Genomic DNA, 10,818 nt, shown 5'->3' with positions numbered 1-10,818 from the left:
AACTCTTGTAACATTTAAATTAAGTACTTGTAGAACCCCCGTGGGTCGTTCCCAACTCGATGATATTGAACAATCTATCCAAAAATTTAAAAGATTCCTCTAATACAAACGAATACAACCAGATTTTTCTCAAAACCATTTCCCCATTAAAGACAGATTGGGAGATAATTTTCACCGAAGGGATCAAAAACCGACACCTGCACATCGTTTGCAGTGACAAACGCAGAAGGTGTTACCATCTATGCCGGAATTATGCCAAGATTCACTTCAATATTTTCAGCTGAAGCAGCTGCGTTACTTGAAGCAGTAATCTTTGCCTCCCAGAAATGTAGCAAGCACTTAATTTGCACCGATAGTAAATCCTCAATCGAAGCTCTCTTAAACCCCACAAATAACACCCCGATGATAACAAAAATCCGCAATATAATTTCAATACATATAGGTGCAATCAAAATTATGTGGATTCCTGGGCACTCTAGGATAAATGGTAACGAAAAATCTGACAAGAGAGCGAAAGAGGCGAATAAGGAACCTCTACACACGTTTGACTATATCACTTGCAATGATATAAAGATACTAGCGAAAGAACTTGCCACAGATAACGCAGCAACTAAATGGAACATTTATCAGCATCCTTATAAAAACTTTAATCCCTTTGGGGAAAAAAATATCTACCCTCCATCTGCATTATGTCACCAAGCAAAAATCTTTACTCAACTGAGAATCGGACACACACTCATGACACATGCCCACCTGCTCAGCGGTTCACCGAAGCCTACATGCCCTTTTTGTGGCTCCAACGAATTTACTACACTTCATCTAATAGATACTTGTCCTCCCCTACAAAATATCAGAACATCCTTTTTCTCAAGCATCAAACCATCGGAACTTCTCAAACAGACAACGGTATGCAATTTAAATAAGATTTGTGATTATGTACGAGTATCTATATGAAAGTTAAGGCTATAAGACAGCTGTCATTTTTATTATACTACAATAATAGCTGAAGGCCATAGTAGCCAGTGCTTTAGCTCTTTAAGTGGAATAAATATTTATAATTCTTACTCTTTTAATAAATAAATAAAAAAATAAAAAAAAATACGTTAATACAATTCCAAATTCTGCCTTTATTTTATTATTGGAATTGGATGTTGCTAAAGATCCGTGTGCGGTAAAGCCAATCGTCCGGCAGCTACTTATAGATATTTGAAGTATATGAACACTCGCATGTAAAACTAAAATATTTTCAAATTTCACATAGTAAAATATTTAAATAACAGTAGTTCAAAAAAGTCTCAATAAATCACAAATTCAAACATCTGTGATTTGACAATCCGATCCGAAAGGTATCGCGATTTAAGTACTCAAAGGCTTAGCGAAATGTGGACAAATTTTTTTTTATTTTTTTTTATTTTTTATTAACGCATCTTAAAGTATAAGCAGAATAACGTTTAGAAATTACAACTATATTAGTAAAACGAGATAAAGATACTAACGAGCAATTTTTGTAGAACATATATTATATATTAAAATAGGAAAAAAACTAAGATGCCTCAATATTCATAAATTCATTATGAATGTATAAATATATAAGGTACATCTGCTACTGGGTGCCCATCTGGTCTAAAACTGTTCTACGCTTGAGCCGCCGACGATGAGTATTTGGCTGAAGCAAAGCCAATGCTTCAGCGTTGACATGTGTACTTAAACGTTGTCTGTGAGCCATGGCGTACTTTTTCGCCACGTCAGTGATGGGTAAGATACCAAGATCACGATGGAGGTCGACATTTCTCACATAGTATGGAGCATTGACGATGTTGCGCAACACTTTATTTTGGAATCGTTGGATAATAGTCATGCAAGATTCGGTTGAGCATCCCCATAGCTGAATGCCATACGTCCAGACCGGTTTGAGTATTTGATTATATAGCAGTAGTTTGTTGTTCGTTGAACAAATGGACAAATGACAGAGAAATTTGCTGTCTCATTGAATCAGGGAGGAAGCTTTCTTTTAATTACAACAAAGTTATTTTCAATAAAAGTTTGATCATGAAATTACGTCGTCGATACCTTAAATACTACATTAAATCTGTTTTGTTGTCCGGTGTGGAGCTATAGACATTAAAAGTTACGAGTTTTTATTCAGGGGCTCGGGTTCTTGGTTAGCAAATGCTGAAAAAATCGTGAACAGACAATGTTTGTAACAAAGAAGTCTTAGCGCATCTTAGAAAGGATTGAGAGCTGTTACTAACAACAAATCGCCGAAAAGCCGCATATTTTGGTCATATGAGTTGTTGGAACGGATTATGCAAAGTTGAATGGAAAGCAAACGAGGAATTGGAAGGAAGCAAATGTCTTGGCTACGTAAAATAAGAGAGTGGACAGAATTGAAAACTATTAGGCAGTTGGTTGAAATTGGCCGGTGATCACAACAATGAACGATAAAATAAACTGGAGTACAACTGCACTTGAAAGTCAACTCCAAGAGTCTACCCTGCACAAGTATACAGATAGTTCGAAAGCACTAGAAAGTATAGGTGCTGGAATTCTTCTTCTAGCGCGTTAATCACTTACGCGATTTTGGTCAGTCGTTTCTTTCTCGTGCTAACCGGCGCCAATTGTACGCTCTTGTAAAAAATTGTGCTTGAGCGATTAAGTTCTGCGGCTAGTTGCTGGAATATATGGTCCCAAAATAAAGCAGAAGGGTAGTTTTCCCAGCATCTTCCAAGCGGAGTGGTATTCTCTCTGTCTGTGCTCAGACCAACTTAGGCAGAAACCTCCGGAATGAACGAATTGGTATTCTGAGCTACATTCAGGCGGCGCTCAAGGCGCTAAAGGTTAGGCCCTCATTGACTCTTGAGTGCATTGAGAAATGGGACTTCCATCCGTCTCATATGGGTCCCAGGCTAAGGGATATGGGGGAACTGGGACCGAGGTAGCGGATTCATTGACTAGAAAGGCTGGGGATTTCTTATTAATAGAACGCGAGCCCTTCCTGCTATGGAACCACACATCATTAAAGGAGAGCTTAGAAGTGAAGAGCGAGACACGAGTTGAACTAAGAGACGTTCTTACCGGGGGCGTAGTATACTCAAAAGCGGCTCAAACAACTCATAACCCTTCGAAAGGAAAAACCGAGAATGCTCACTTCATTCTCATAAATTGCTGTAGATTGCGTAGTCATCTGCCCAAGAGTCGGTTATGGCCCACTGACTCCTGTCGTTTCTCCGACTAGTCCTCGGTGACTCGAATGTGGCACTCTAGCGCGAAGAATATTGAGACATATTGAGGCCGGGAAAGAGATGCTTGTATTTAGCTTATCTCAGCTATATTTTATGTTAATTAAGGGCACTGATTTTGAATGAGGTACTGTGATGAGTGAAGGGCGCGAAAGGCCATGAAGTGGAAGTGAAAAACTCATTTTCATTCGTTTATTCCTACATAAGCAACGAATTCCGTTTTGAAACCGTTGTTGTTGGGATAACAGCATGAAATATGTCCCATAAGTGTTTGGTGTTTTTAATGAAGTACTTGATGTGAGTAATTTCAAGTATGTAGATATTTTATAATATATTTTGTGCTTCCTGAAGTTTACGTTTTTTTTTGTAGTACTGTAAGAAAAAAATATGCAGAAAACTTATAGTTAAGATATTTAAAAAACAAAGCATGGACTACTGGAGGCCGATTTATTTGAAATGAGGTATCATTATTGATACCATATTTTCTAAGTATTCCAAGGCCAACAGATGCCTTGCACAGAAGCTGAAACATTAATTTTTTTTGGGTAATTTAAAATATTTAATAGAAGAGAATATAAATAGCCTATGCAGCATTATTACATAAAACTCAATACGTTCAAGGGCATATGAAATTTTGTCTGGATATAAAAAATTTATATTTTTCTCGCACGTGCTGTACGGTTATATAACATTAGTTTGGGGAAAACGAAATCCATTATCTTCTCGGTAAATGGCTGTAGTGATCGATAGCTCGTAAAGTATCAAATATCAAACAGTTCAAAATTTATGCTCCTTGTCAAGGTGATATTTCACACAAAAAAATCCGTTTGCTTACTTTTGTTTGTTCGATTCGCAAAAGTGAGTTACAGGGTGTTAACAATGGAAGTCAGCAATGAGAATATTCGTTATTCTCTATTATTCAATATTCGATTTTTTCTTGGATTTTTTTGGGAAAGAAAGAAATATTCGATTAAAACGAAACTTTTAGGTTTTATTGTTATATATTTCAACAGTCTTCTCAAAGTTGTTCATTAAAATTTATGTCATATTATGCCTAGTACAAGCATTTTGCCGAGGCGCCTCGAGTGTGCATGTGGCGTGCGGCGGAAAAGATGCAGGTCGCAATTTTCATCTGAAACCAAAAACCTAAAAAACTTTTTATTTTAGTACAGCATAGCTTCTAGTTAAACCAAGAAATTTAATCAAAAAGCGAGAAATTCAACAATTTTTCGTAAATTAAAAAAAAAAATCATTTTTTGGAAAAAAAAATCACTTTAGATTGCTTAAAAAGTGGGTTAATCATAACTTTCTTAAGGTGTTTTAGGTTCAACTAGAAGAGAGTTTAATTCCGAATGCAATCAATGTTATCTCGTTTCGATAGAGCGTTTAACTTTTTCCCTATCTTTCCCACCTATTAGGAATAATCGTAAAAATAAAAGACCGAGAAATCGGACAATCCGGCCGTTCGTATACCTACCTGCTCGACGCTTGCTCATAATTTCTTCTATAACTCCGAAAATATTTTGAATTTGCTTCTGAAACTTTGAGAATGCATTCTTGGATAGTTTGGGAAGACATTTATGCAAAAAAAAAAATCGATTTTTTGAAACCTTTAAAGCAGGCTCTCCCCTTAAATTTACAGTTTTCTTTGCGAAAGTCGAAAATGCAAGCCAGTCCACTCAACTTATGAATGGTGCCGATACTCTAACAGCTAATTAGGTGCAATTTTGGTTTCGTCGATTCCGTTCAGAAATTTTTGATGTTAAAGAAAATGTCGATAATGTCGAAAAGGTCAATAAAATCACAGAAATAAACGATGTTGACCGACATGTCAGTAGTCGTAGCAATGCTCAGAAGCTAAAGATCGAACATAAAAAAGTATTAAACCGTTTACGCAAAAATAATGGATTTCTTATTTTCCAAACTAATATAAGAGAAAAACCCAATAGCTCCGGTAGAACTTAAAGCTATAAAGTACGGCATCCATAGGAAAATTCATGTTGCGTTAAAATTCCATTTAGCTCAGCTGAAGTTCAAAAAATAGAAAATACTCTACTTTATTTCACTTCAATATGACTAAGTGATCGCTCTTTAAAAAATTGTTACGCATTTTCCAAGTTATTTGCACGCCATTTTCGCAACAATTAAATTATCTTAAAGAAATAACTCCACTTCACTTCCGAGACATTCATTCTCTTCTGAATATTCTTAGCGCTTAATTTTTGCTTGAATAATTGCTTTGCCGACAACTTGACGTGGCATCTTGCCACAGTTCATATCACCTAAAAACCATTGCTTCTCACTGTCTACTTAGCGCTGACAGTCTGCTGCTTCCGTTATTTTTGCCACCTTTCTTGTTTTTGCACAGCATTTCTTGCGCAAATATTTTCTATTTCTTCCCCTCCACTAATGCACCTGCCCGCTCGCTCTGCTACAGCAACAAATACAAACTATGCTCTTTCAAGTGAATTCACTTCAACTACTATTCGTTTATTTTCTGTTGCGTCTTTTGCTTTTTATGTGGCATGTAGCAGGATTAAATGCAGCAGTCAAATGAAAAATTGCGGTTTTTACAAGCCAGTCAACGTGAGGAGATTTAAGAAACACATACACACTATATGTATGTATGCACTTGCTTTTGCTCTGTAAGTGCGCTTTCGATGAGTAGCAGCAGTTGGCTTGCTTGCCCGCTTAAAGGCAGTGAAAAGCTTAATGTTTGGTAGAAAAGCTTATAATGTGGCTGCTGAGTAATTAAAAATGTCTTGCTTGATAGAATTTTAAAAGGGTGTTTGTATGTATCCAGTGTGTATTCATGGCGAAAATTGGTTATTTATTGACTTAGCTCCGATCAGATGCGCTCATGTTGCGATGTCTGGAAGTCTAGTGACGGTGTTGTTTTGGATTTATTGGGGCTTTATTAGCGCTCACGTAAAGGGCGACCTACTTAAGTAGGTATTTGAGTACATAAGTGCATAATCATATCACATGAAGCTCGAGAGTGAGTCGATTGGAGGGTGAATGATTCGTTTACGAATAAATTGTCCACTTTTTCAAAGGTTCATTGAACTCTGAATTCGTTTTTTGAGGTAGAAGAGTGGCGAAATGTATGTGGACGTGGGAGCAGTATTATTGGTTTTCACAAACAATCATCCAAATACAGCAATTTAAGAATGTTTTTAAGGTGAGGGTAGGTATTTCAAAAAGAGTGCGGCGCTTTCGGGAAAGCCAGTGTATACTTTTGAGGACATTTCTATTTGGATAATTTCTGATTAATTTGGTCATATAAAATGATATTCAATATTATTAGATCGCGAGATATTCGACTGTAAATATTATTTAAAAAAAAAAATTCCTCTCAGCGTCCACTTTTTTTGTTTTGGTTCAGGGATCCGATTGTTCTTTCTATTATACAGGGTTATATACAGTTAGGCGATCGAAGAAGGCCGAAAAAGACTTAGTGTTAGTAAAAATATTTATTTGGAAAGGAGCTACAGCTGATATCCGGGAGCTCCTGTCAAAAAAAACGTTTTGGCGTGACCACTATATCTTTGAACTGGATCCTCCGAAATTCAAAAACCAAACAGATTTCGTTAAAGTGATGTTAAATCTAGTAACTAATCGAAGGAATAAGCAAAATAAATTTTTTTGACACAATGGCGGTTTCTCAAAAAAAAAAAAAATCGATTTTTTACCAAAATTTCGGCTTTGCGTCTAACTTCGAAAATATTTACCTGAACGATATTGAATTTTCGGTGCTTATTCTTAAATATAATATATGTTTATTATTATTTATTTTTTTTGTTTTTTTTTATTCTTAAATATATGTACATTAAGAAAAAAATAAAAATAAATCAATTTTTTTTAAATTCTAACTGTATATAAACCTACTTAAAGAGTAGGTATGACAATTAATAAAAATCATTAATAAAATTAGAACCAAGCTTCTATAGTTAAAAAAGGCTTCTTGATAATTTTTTAAATTAACGAAATTTCATTAAGAGTTCCGTATTTCACATCATTAACCCTCCGTTGGGCTCTCAGGTCTGCTCAGACTTTTTTCGACTATGGACGCGAATTTAACAAATTTCTGCTAGATCTAACAACTGGAGCTTCCTCACAGCTTCCTAAAATATAAAATTGTATTGATTTATGGATATAACCCTTGAAAAAGGCACATCGAACATGACGAAAAAAAAGGATTTAAAAAGTTGCACCTTCGGTTGGGCACCTGGGTCTCGCCAAGTCGATGTACCTTTACTTTCTTTGCGACATGTTGGATATCATGGCATTGACAACATTTTGTATTTGCAAGGAAGTTAGAGGGCTTAGATAAGTGGTAGGTAGGTAGCTAGGTAGGGGAAATCGTTGAAGTGCCAGTCTGGACTCCTCAAGAAGCACTAAAGCGTCGTTTTGATACCATTATGAGATCTCCGACAGGCAGACATCTACAGGCAGCCAGAGCTGTTGATATAATGGAGAAGATTGATGGTATTTAGGTTCGCGCACTGCCCTAGGCTGTTGAAGAAAGGAGCACCCAGCGACCTTAGTCGTCTAGCTGCCAAACCCGGACATTTACAGAGAAAGTGCGCAACAGTCTCTTTCTCTGAAAGCCCCCACAGCTTCTGCAATGGGAGTTAAATGGTAAACCTAACGTTTCCGTGTATGAGCCGATCGTCTAGTGACCGGTAAACACAGCTATGAGTTTGGAAATTGAATGGCGAGGAGTCCAATGGACTTTCTGAGTCTTCTGTATATTGTACTGGGGCCAACGCGTTTTCGAAATAGCACATGAAGAAAAGGAGCTCCATCTTTTTTGCGCTTTCCTGAGAAATAATTTGTGCAGTTGCCGATGACCGTGTAGGAGGTCGTCTCTGGGGCCAATTCAGTCCCCTTCCTGCCAAGCTCAACAGCAATTTCATTTCCCTCTATATTCCTATGTCCTGGAACCCTGATTAGAGAAATGTTACTTGCACGCCAAAGAGATTTGATCTCCTCCTTACAGGAGTTTACTAATTTCGTTCTGCACCATGGCGTCGTCAGAGCTTTAATCGCGGCTTGAACATTGGAGAAAATGTTAATATCTCCCTGCCTCCCGTGTTCCCTAAGTATTTTGCATGCCTGCAGGATCGCAAAGACTTCTGCTTAAAAAACACTAGCAGTATTCGGCAGCTTAAAGGACATAGATAAATTGGCTGATTTAGAGAAAACCCCTGCTCCAAGTCCCGATTTCATCTTGGAACCGTCAGTGAAGACAGAGGTGCAAGCTTCGGTGCAGATTTTCCCCTCTATCCAATCCTGCCTATTGGGAAATATTGCCCTAGCACGATCCTCCAACTCTAGTTTGCGGACAGAGAGGTCTGTTCGAGGTTCGGAGAAATATGGTGTTAAGTGCCTGAGAATGCTACTATGTACCTTGGGAGGCCAACCTCCTTTAACCTAATTGCACTTTGAGCTGCAATGGAAATAATGTAAAGTTCGATGGAAAGTAAGTCCAAAAGGACATTCAGGGCAGCACTGGGGCAAGTTTTACATATTCCAATGCACGCAGTTCTTTGCGCACTCCCCAGTTTAGTGTTATTATAGCTCTTCCGAAGAGCTTCTCAACAGAACAGGCATCCATACGTTAAAATTGGCAAAACTTCTGCTGTGAAAATCCACAGCGCGACGTATAGCTTGAGTCCTCAGTTTTTACCGAATATAGATTTGCAGGAGTAGAAGGCTATACTGGCCTTCTTTACCTGATTTTCAATGTGTAGTTTCCAATGGAGTTTGGAATAAGGTAACACTCCAAGATACCTAACTTCCGATGAAAGCGGGAGAACGTGGTTGTTATTTTGGGAGGTCAAAAGGGAGGAGGTTTATATTTTCTGGCAAATAGCACCAGCTCCGTTTTGTCAGAGTTGACTTGGAGGCCGCAAGTGGCAGCCCAACGTCTGAGTACAGCCAGTGACCTTTCCAAAATCTCAGCCATGACTGAGGGAAACGTTCCCGATACACACACTGACAGTGCAGAGTGATGCGATACTTGAAAATGAATTATAAATGTGGCGGGAATAAAATAACCCAAACACATATTTTGCCCTCTTTGAAGGAAGTCGATATTTTCTGCGATATGTTGCATTACTACCCTTGCATATTCTTCCAAATACTAAATTTCTTCGTTATTAAAACTAGAAATTTCCAGCTTGCAGCATAGTTCAGCTAACCAGTTTTTGACTTCTAGACTTTCAAGAGTGCCAAATTATTTAATAATTTTTTTTTTTTACTCCAGGAAGATTGGCTTAATGGCATCGTTTTATTGCACCGCTTATGCACCAAGAAGCATTTTTATAAGCAAACTAGTTGGTATAAAATATAAATTAAAATGTATTTATTTGAAGACCGTGTTTTACTAAACATTTAGTGATAGGAAAAAAAACTAACGTTGAATAAAATTTTTGTACAGGAAATTTCAATCATCGACGAGCCTTACTTTACTTTTCCTGACGTCGTCAATAACAGATTTTCCGCTACTGGCGCAACGATAATCCTCACTTCACTCACAAAAATAATCTTAGAGACATTTTTCTTCCAAAGTAGCGAGTCAGTCGATTTACATAGGTAGTACATGTCATGGCGAAAAAATTTCATAGGTGTGGCCAATATCGGACCATTAACCGGCTCTCAGTGATTTCGAAGGAATCCGCTGATTGGTTGGCCTGACATGGGTCCTGACACCTGTTTGTGTATGGTGAACAGATTTTAAAGGAGAGCTCTTGAACAGACCGTTATACGGGTCGGAACGAAATTGACAGAATCAGCTGATGGGTTGACGTCACTTGGGGAGTGTTTACAAACTAACTGAGATTGTGTTGGCCGTCTGAACAACGACTGATTTGACGAGTGTGTGAATACTTGTGAAATGACAGTATTCGGCTGTCTTGTCACGTAGCAGCCGAAGTTCCCTTCACAATTTTCTTTTTCACCATAGTTAAAGAGCAAACCCTGTAAATCAGTCATCCTTGGGTGTGTCTAATATTAGACCGTTAACCGGTTCACAGAGATTTTGAGGGAATTAGCTAATTGGTTGACATCACATCGGTAATGCCAGCGGGGTGTGTACGAAATAACGAGTGTGTATTGATAATATTCGAAAAAAACAACTACAAAGTATTCGCTCCTGCTACTTCTTTACCATCTGAACAACGACTGATTGGACGAGTGTGTGAATATGTGTGAAATTATCGTGCAGATTTTGGCTTGCGAATACTCCTGCGACGTGGCAGCCAAAGTTCCGCTAACAAGTTTGCATTTCACTATAGCGGATGACCAAACTTGGTAATCCATTATCCTCGAGATTTTGCGCCACCACAGATGGAAATCTTCGTATTCCAGCAAGAAGGTGTAGCATATCGGTTTCAACACGCTCAAGAATTGTTCACTAATGGGCAAATGGTATGGAAGAGGGAGTTATTGAATTGCCTTTAATGTCTCTGGATTTACCTCAGTTGGATATTTTTTTAAGCGGTTTTCAAAGAGCAAAGTGAACACTAGCAAGCCGAGGGCTATAGAGGGGTTCAAAGAATAGCTTCCAGCTAAA

Source organism: Anastrepha ludens, chromosome 5 (assembly GCF_028408465.1).
Source record: "Anastrepha ludens isolate Willacy chromosome 5, idAnaLude1.1, whole genome shotgun sequence".
Classification (NCBI taxonomy): domain Eukaryota; kingdom Metazoa; phylum Arthropoda; class Insecta; order Diptera; family Tephritidae; genus Anastrepha; species Anastrepha ludens.
This window is presented reverse-complemented; position numbering follows the sequence as displayed.